The following is an 8540-nucleotide window of genomic DNA, read 5'->3' as shown; positions in this document are numbered from 1 at the left end:
TGGTCTAGTTGAAACATTAAGAACACTTTCACTTATCTTCAGAAGATTCTTAGTTTGATAGATTACTCAGATACCTCTAGCTCCTTAGCAACTTGGATAGCTTCTATCTAAGAGAGACAGAAACATCTATCTATGTAGATGTTTCTTCCTTGGCCTCTACTTGTTAACCCCAGTGAACAAGAAAACTATTAGCTTAACAATTAGGGGATCATCTCTAAGAACCTCAGACCTGTAATATGCAGTAGGATAAGATAACTCCCCTCCACAATTTCATAGACAAGAAAGGTATAAATTTAGAACCAAAGTTTCTGAGTCTAGGGGTCTTCTCTGGCCAGCATTTCGCTGAGGGAAATTCTAGTCCAGAGTGCTCACTTAAGTATAATCTCTGCCTCCCCTTCATACAGCAATAAAGGATTGACTTTAAAATTATTGCAGAACTGTACAGGACCTCTCCTTTCTTCTTTCTTTCTTTTAAATCAGGAGCACACAGTGTTCACCATATAGCCTCCCACTCACTTTACAGAATTGACAAAAGAAAACAGTGTGCCAGAGCACAACAGAAGAAAGTGACTTAAGCAGGGGCGAAGTCTGGGACAAGATTGTACTGGGAATCTTCCTGATCTCTCTTTAGGTTCTTTGCCCACAAGCTCCCATAGCTCAAGGCAGAGCTAGAAAGATTTGTCTCAGGGTGCTCAAGCCACAGGTTCCCACTTGCACCAGGGGAAACCCTGGTGAATTAATCAAGAGAGTGTCACCAGTGAAATATTTGCAGGCAGTTGCTGAATAGCCCTATGAACAATTCAAGGATCCCTTCTCAGGAGCTGGGGGAAACAATCCAAGTAGGTGTCAAAAGTAACATCATTTCAGCCAACTGAAAGAAATCTCATTTTAAATTAAAACACAATTTTATACCATTAGTAATCTTACCATGGCAATAGAGGAGCCCCTTCCCCCAATAAGGCTCATTTTATTTACCCCATTACAGACAATTTCAGAAATGAGAACTATTTTAGTGACTGTGAAAAACAGAAATCAATAAATTCAGCAGTCTCCTGCTTAGACCTGAGTTTGGAGGATGAGCATAATGCTCATCCATTATGCCCATCCCTCAAGAATCTGCCAATATTCTCACAGATGACAGCTTCCAGCTTGTTCCCCTGAGAACTGGCCTACTTGATGCATAAGAGCTGGAGACTTCAGCGAGGATCCTCATGCAGCTCACTCATTTTATTAATGGAGAAAGAGATGCAGAGATCGACCAAAGTTATATTATTTGCAATTTTATCATTTTATTGCCTCTACCAGATAATGATTGAGATCAGAGATAAATATCAGCTCAATGGAGTCAGCAGTAATTACTGAGTACTTACAACATATTTCCTGCTCACATCAGAGATGAGGGAAGGTCCTAGGGAGACTGCTTTTCTGTGCTTCGTCCACAGCACCATCTTCAGTCACAGTAATGTGACCTCCAAAATCCTTTCTTCCTGACTGTTCTACCCAACAAATGACTGTTCTACCCAACTTACCCTCTGATCTGGACCATCAAACCTCAACAGCCTCTGTCTGGTCTTCCTGCCTCCATTATTGTTCCATCAGGTTATTGTCTACACTGCTGCCCAAGTGATCTCCTTGAAAACTTCATGGGATGTGTCTCTCCTCTGGCCAAAGAATCTTACTAGCTATTTCAATTCAAACTCCTGCCTGACTATGGATTTCTCCTTGAGTGGATTTTACTTACTTTTCCATTCCTACCTTTTAGAATTGAGCCATAATGGACCAGTTGAGTGTCCTGACATGTGACTCCATTTCTTGTTTCCATACCAATGTGTTGCTAGTGCTTTGGCTGGGAATCTCTCTCCCTTCATCTATCTGGTGGGCATTTACTTAACTTCATAAAGGGTATCTCATCTGCTGTGCAGCCTTGAAGGTCAGGGAAGTCAAAGAGGCTAACCAAACCTGAGATGGGAAGCAAATATGAAAAGAGAGTTGAGACATATACTGGGAAAAATGTGCAGTGGTGTTGCCTGATTTTAGGTCACTTACGGAGTGGGGTTGAGAAAGCTGTCAGACCACCAAGAGGATTTTGACTATTTAAATATGTATGGGTTGTTGACTCACAGTTATCAACAACCACACCTAAAACAAAAGCAAATTAAGAGGACAGCTGGATCAGGAGTGAACCATAGAAATGAAGATCACATGGAGGATTAGCAACAGGGAAGTGGGAGAAGGAGAAGGGGGTAGAAGGTACAGAAAATAAGTAGCATAGACAGCAGATAGAAAATAGATAGGGGGGAGGGTAAGATTAGTAGGGGAAATACAGAATCTAAAGAATTTGAGACACGTGTTCATGAACTAAAGGGGGAAATGGTGGGGGAGGGGTATGCAGGGTGGAGGGGAATGGAGGGGGGAATAGAACAAATTTAATGGCATAATCAATAAAAAGTTAAAAAAAATAAATATGCATGGGTTCTCTCACATCCTCCTCCTTTCTCATAGTATGTCAACATTCATCACAGGCTACTCCAGGCTTTAAAGAAGTGATAACTGTAACTGTGCATGTGTCTGTGTTTATATGTGTGTACATGCACACAAAATCCCATAGCTTGATGACCTAGTTTCATCAACTAGAGGAAAATCCCTTGAAATGCCCTCGCTTCAAAGAACACTGTATAACTCTTTTCTAAAGAGCTGTATTTGACTGATTATTATCAGATTCTTTAAACAACTGTGTTTCCCAGTTTCCTGGGTAGTTTCTTGCAAAGAGAAGAGCAAAAATGTAATTAAAATAGGTTCCTACTCAAGATTTAAAACAAAAAGAATATTCCACTCATTAGGGTGAGGTTCTTGCCCCCAATTCTCTTCAAGAAATGCTCAGTGACACAGGGGTTCAGTCATTTTAAGAAATGTGAAACTTCCACATTATGAGCAGATCTGAGCAATTTTGGTAATTATCCTTAAGTCAGTGGGGGTTTGGGAAGGGAAAGACATACCCTCCAGAAACCTGCAATTATAAAATAAATCATCATATGTATAAATTAAATGCTTACTGAATCTTATTAATAGTTCCAGAGCTGGCTTCTTCCCTAGTGCTCTTATTTCATGGAAAAACATTCAATGTAGCATGTGACAGGCAGGTTGCCCCAAATTCTTATTCTGGGAAGTGTTGAAGGTAGAGATTTTTCTCTTGGGACACTGTAGCAGAGTTGACTCTCTTTTTTCCCCACAGAAGGCTAGGACTACAGGTACCTGCTGACTCTAGAGCTCATACCTACCTAACTCTGAGGCTTTCTTTTTAGTGATACTGACAGAAAGAATACTTTAAATTGACCATTTGATGATATTTAAGCATCGTGAAACTTCAGATCATCACTTAAAACTGAATAAAACCTGGCTTCAAGAAGGAAGAGAGAACAGTTCTCAAAGCCAAAAAGATATGATAAGAACTGCTGCGACCTTAGGCCAGGTTTTCTAAGCAGCAGACTCTGAGGTAAAAATTCAAGTGCAAGTATTTTATTAAGCAACTGATCCCAGGAGAACCCAGATGGGAGTGAAGGAGATCTGAATTTGAAGCAGGGGCTTCATATTCATGCACCATCCGTCATTGTCTCAGGGATACCCTAGGGGAGACAAATTCCAAGAAACTCATTGCTCTCTGTGCATGCTGACTCTGCTCCACATGGGCACTGTGTTTCCAGTAGTCCTAGGACATCCTCTGAAGACAGGTACAGTGTAGACCACTAGAAACCAAGGCAGGAGCTTCCAGAACTGGTAACAGAAGGTTCAAGGAAAACATTATACTTGCCATCTATAATGGTTAATTTTATATGTCAACTTGATTGGGCCATGGGGTGTCCAGATATTTGGTCAAACATTCTGGGTGTTTCTGTGAAAGTGTCTTTGATAAAATTAACATTAAAAAATTGTATATAGTATAATTTTAACCACACGTTATAATAAAACTGAGAAATTATTGAAAATTAAAAATATTCAATGAGGTGGCTAGTTTCACAAACATGTAATTAAAATAACTTTCCTATATTTGAAAAATAACTAGGAAATATAATAAAAATCAATTTATAATAACAAAATTGTATGAACTTATATGAAGAAAATTAGAAAACTTTATTCAGGAATATTGTAAGAAATAAAAAGACATGTTTTGGGATGGGAAATAATATTTGTAAAGTTAAACAAATTTTCCAAATAGTATAGAGAATTAACCTATTCCAATCAAAATACCAATGTAAAAATCTGAGAAACCTGAAAAAGGCAAAACTGATCAAGAGTCCTTAAAATTACACACCACAGGGTCCTGTGAAGATACTGCTGGTCTTGCCTCTGGGAAGACAAGTCAGAAAAGTCAGGATATCAGGATGCTGAAGAGAGCAAATATTCACAACAATGAAGACAGTGGAATCCTGGCTCTTAGAGGGACCATGTGAGCTCGTCAATGGAGACATACGTTCTAAAAATGAAACATTTTGCATGTGAGGTAATGCCCACTCATTGCCAAAGTTCTGATAACTGTTCAGAGGGGAATCAAGCAAATGGTAAAGATATTGAGCAGCCATATAACCAAGCCAATGTCTTCCTCTTCTTTTTCAGGCTCTTGGAGTTTCCTTTCTAGCAAGTTTTCTTCTTGGCTCAGCAGAAGAACAACACTCTGAAGAGCTTTCCCAGGAGCAAGGCTGGGTGGTGGGGCTGGAGGAATCTGAACTTCTCTCACATCAAGAAAAAAGCATGAGAGAGTTGTTTGAGCAATTACTAGCTGATCAAGTAACAGTAAAAAAGTGGACATTTTAAAATTGTTATGAAAAGCATTTTTGTAAAACAGTCACTTTTCACCATAAATTGCAAATGTTACTAAAAACCGATTGCTAGATTAAATCAAATACAAATGGCAGAATAAACCTTTGTTATTCAATTACTGTATTTTCTCACATTCCAAAGTAAATAATCACTTTCAACAGTCAAACTTTAAGTGGGTGTTCTTAGAAGGTTATATGAATTGTTAATAGAAACCTTTGCCTTAATAAATGAGTAGTTTGGTTCTTTCAGGAGGAACACCAGTCTAAAAAAAGGGCCTTTGTGTTATTTCTCTTTTCTCAAGTGTGAATTCATATGCAGGAAAAAAATAGGTATACTTTCAGTACACAAGAGTGACTTTGTTTGTTTTGCAGGTAAGTAGCCTTCAGATTCATGTTCAAAACCTTTCTAAGGAAAGGGATCTGTGACCTGTATATTGTTGTATAAATTCACAAAAGAATGCTTCTTAGTCCCAAAAACCTGGAGCCTGAGGTGTAGTCCTTGGGGATGTTTTCATCCCCGTGAATTTTTTAAAAGTTGAGGTTTCAGCCAAATGCATATTTACTCCAATTTTGGCTATTATGAGGTTTTCACGTTTCTGTATCTTTTTAGACAGCCTGGGAATTCAAAACTTCTTATGAAACACTTCAGTTTGAAACATGTTTTGTGTTTCCAGATCTCACTTCTGCTTTTGGGTATTAAATGCTGAATGGGTTTTCTCATGCCAGGTACAGTTTGACAGCTGACCAAATCTCCCACATTTTTTTTGCAATCATATGGCCTCTAAACCATATGATGCTGCAGATGAAGCACAAATTATTTGTTCTTTGGGAAGGTTTTTTCCACCTTCTGGACACTTAAATATCTTCTTATATGGATTCCTTCACAGTGACTCTGATTAGGATTTTGATGAAACTTAATTCCACACTCAGAATGTGAATAAACTCTTGTATAAATAAATGTATACTAGAATTTCTCTCTTGTATAAATTTGCTCATGTTTATTAAGATTTGTTATAGAAGCTTTTACTACAGTTACTGTAATCATAGGGGTTTTCTTCAATGTAAGTATTCTGGTGGGAAATAAGGTAAGAACTTTTGGTAAGCTGTTTCACGCACTGTGGATGAGTGTACCATCTTCTTATTTTCTGATTTCACATAAGGGCAATAATATCTGTATCCACAAATTTTGAGAGTTCCTCTAGTGGAATATCATTTTCAATGGTAACTAAAATATTTCTAATTTTCTTTTCCTTTGGAATACATGCATTTATTCTTTTTTCATTTTCACAATCTGGAGGTTGCTCGGAGACTGTAGAACCATCCATGTCATCAAAATCTGAAGAATTTTCTCTAACATTTTTATCCTCAAGATTACTGTCTTTGACCAATAACATCATCTTCCCAACATTGGCTTCTTCCTTTTCCAAAGTGAGCTGTTGAGTGGGATTCAGGCTCACACATTCTTCTTGAGAGTGAAATACATTCAAATCTTCAAAGACCACCAGCTCTTCAGGTTCAGCTTTCAAACAGAGAGATACTGTCTTCTGTGTCTGCTGTATTACTTCTCTGGTCATAAGTTTCACTAAGGAACAAGGTTGCACTTGGTTCCGAAAGTTTGAGCTTTCCATGGTAACCCAATCATCTTCCATAATAACCCAAGCCTCCTTGGTTTTTTGATAGGGCTGAACTAGCCTGGCTTGGGGGAGAAGGTGAGGAAGTGCTATAGAACTAGTTGGTGGATGGTCTGGAGGTGCTGTCCTATTGTGGAGTTTGGAGGAGTGCTTTCGCTTTGGATCCATAAAAAACGCTTTTGCAGCCATCGTGCCTTGAAATCAGTCACACACCATACTTGTTTCTGTCATTCTGAAAGTCATCTCTTACTGAAGGAAATCTGTCAGAAAGCTTTCAAGGCTCCACCGCTCCTGGGCTCTCTCTGAAGGTGGTCCAGGGACCCAGGCTCTGGCAGAGGCTGGGGAAACTAGGTGCCAGAGGATGAATCCTCCCCTTCCCTTTTAGAGGAGTTCTCACAAGCCACCTGAGACTAGTGGTGGGCTCCTGGGTTCGTTGGGAATCTGGGGCGTTTCAGCTACTGTGACGTCACGCCTGGTGCCTGGGTTCAGGGGCAGTAGCGTGGTGTTCTGCAGGGAGCAGGTAGTCTGCGGTCCAGAAGTTCAGGCTCCCAGGAACTCTCAGGTGCCGCCGCTCTCTCTGTGGCTCTATTGAAGACGAAAAGCAGAAGGCTGGCTGCAGTCCTCCGTGATGGGCTGTAACTACATCATGGCCTCTCCTGGGTCTCCAGCTTGCTGACTCACCCTACAGATCTTGTGATTTGCCTGTGTTCATGATCACATAAACTAATTGCTTATAATAAATATCCCTCACCTCCCTCCCTTCCAGCTACCCTTTCTCTCTAATTTTCAATCTAAGTACACCGAATATATGTAATTGCCATTTACTGAGCTGAGAAAGACCGGAAGGAACATTTCTGAGGTAGCAGGAGATCAGGAGGCTAGTTTGAACATTAAGTTTGAGGTGTCTATTATTCATCCAAGTGTATAGCTCAAGTGAGCAGTATTATTTAGAGTGCAGAGTGAGGTCCAATCTGGCAATAAAATGTTACAGTCTATAGTATAAAAATGGTATTAAAGCTATGCAACTAAGTGAAATCATTAAGTGAGTAGGGTAGATAGAAAAGTTGTACCCATGATTGTACAGAAAATAATTCAAATGGAGCAAGAGAATAGGAGCCAGAGAAAGCTGTAGAGAATGTCAGGCTTTTAAGAAATGGGCAGGAGAGTCAGTCACTTGAATGCCTGAAGTCAACCAAGATCCCACTTATATAAGACTGAACCTGAGCAGGTGTGAATATTCCAATGTGACAAAAGTAGAGTCCAAGGACCATAGAAACTATGGAAATAAAGAAGAAATAAAATGATTCATGTAGCTGAATGGCAATATTAGGCTGCTATGATAATGGTTATCTCTTGTCTGGTTATCTATTGTCATGTACCAAATCACTTCAAAACTTTAAAAAACAGCATTTATTTATTTATTTATTTATTTATTTATTTAATGAAACTGCAGTGTGGCTTTGGCTAGATTCAAGGGGAGGGGAAATGGACTCCCACTTCTTGATGGGGGCATGTAGCAAAGTAGTGGAACTGGAGCTATTGCTGTGGTCATTTATGGAAAAAAACTGCCATATATCCTGGGGAGGCTGACACAGTCTGTGTTTTACAAAATCCTTCACTTTGTGGCTTCTTATATCAAGATATTGATGAATTGCACAACAATGAGAAAAAGCTGTCATTGTTGTAAAACTACTTATATTCTTTATGCCTTCTAAATACCTTGTGAGCATGGAATCAGAGTACAGGAATGAGGGATTTGGGTGACTGACTTGAATGGCAGCAGGTTAAAATAGAGTCGATTGCCTTGGCAGGGTGGCTCAGATGGTTGGAGCATCATCTGTATATTAAAAGATTGTGAGTTAAATTCCTGGTCAGGACACATACCTAGGTTGTGGGTTCAATCAGTGGTTGGGGCACATACAGGAGGCAACTGATCAATGTTTCTCTCTCACATCAATGTTTCTCTCTTTCTGTGTGTGTGTGTGTGTGTCTGTATCTCTTCTCTCTCTAAGCATATCCTTGGGTGAGGATAAAAATAAATAAATAAAAATAAAAATAGAATTGATCTTGTCAAAGGGATAATTATGATATCCAG

General features: G+C 39.3%; 1 pseudogene; it reads right to left on the bottom strand.

Moving 5' to 3' along the window:
• Positions 1 to 5491: 5491 nt before the first annotated feature.
• LOC119059453 (zinc finger protein 200-like) lies at positions 5492 to 7157 on the bottom strand (annotated as a pseudogene).
• Between the last annotated feature and the right edge of the window lie 1383 nt (positions 7158 to 8540).

Source organism: Artibeus jamaicensis, unplaced genomic scaffold (genome assembly GCF_021234435.1).
Source record: "Artibeus jamaicensis isolate MK-2021 breed Jamaican fruit bat unplaced genomic scaffold, CSHL_Jam_final contig_65, whole genome shotgun sequence".
NCBI classification, from domain to species: Eukaryota; Metazoa; Chordata; class Mammalia; order Chiroptera; family Phyllostomidae; genus Artibeus; species Artibeus jamaicensis.
Note: the sequence above shows the minus strand (reverse complement) of the source record. Positions and strands in the feature narration are given on the sequence as shown.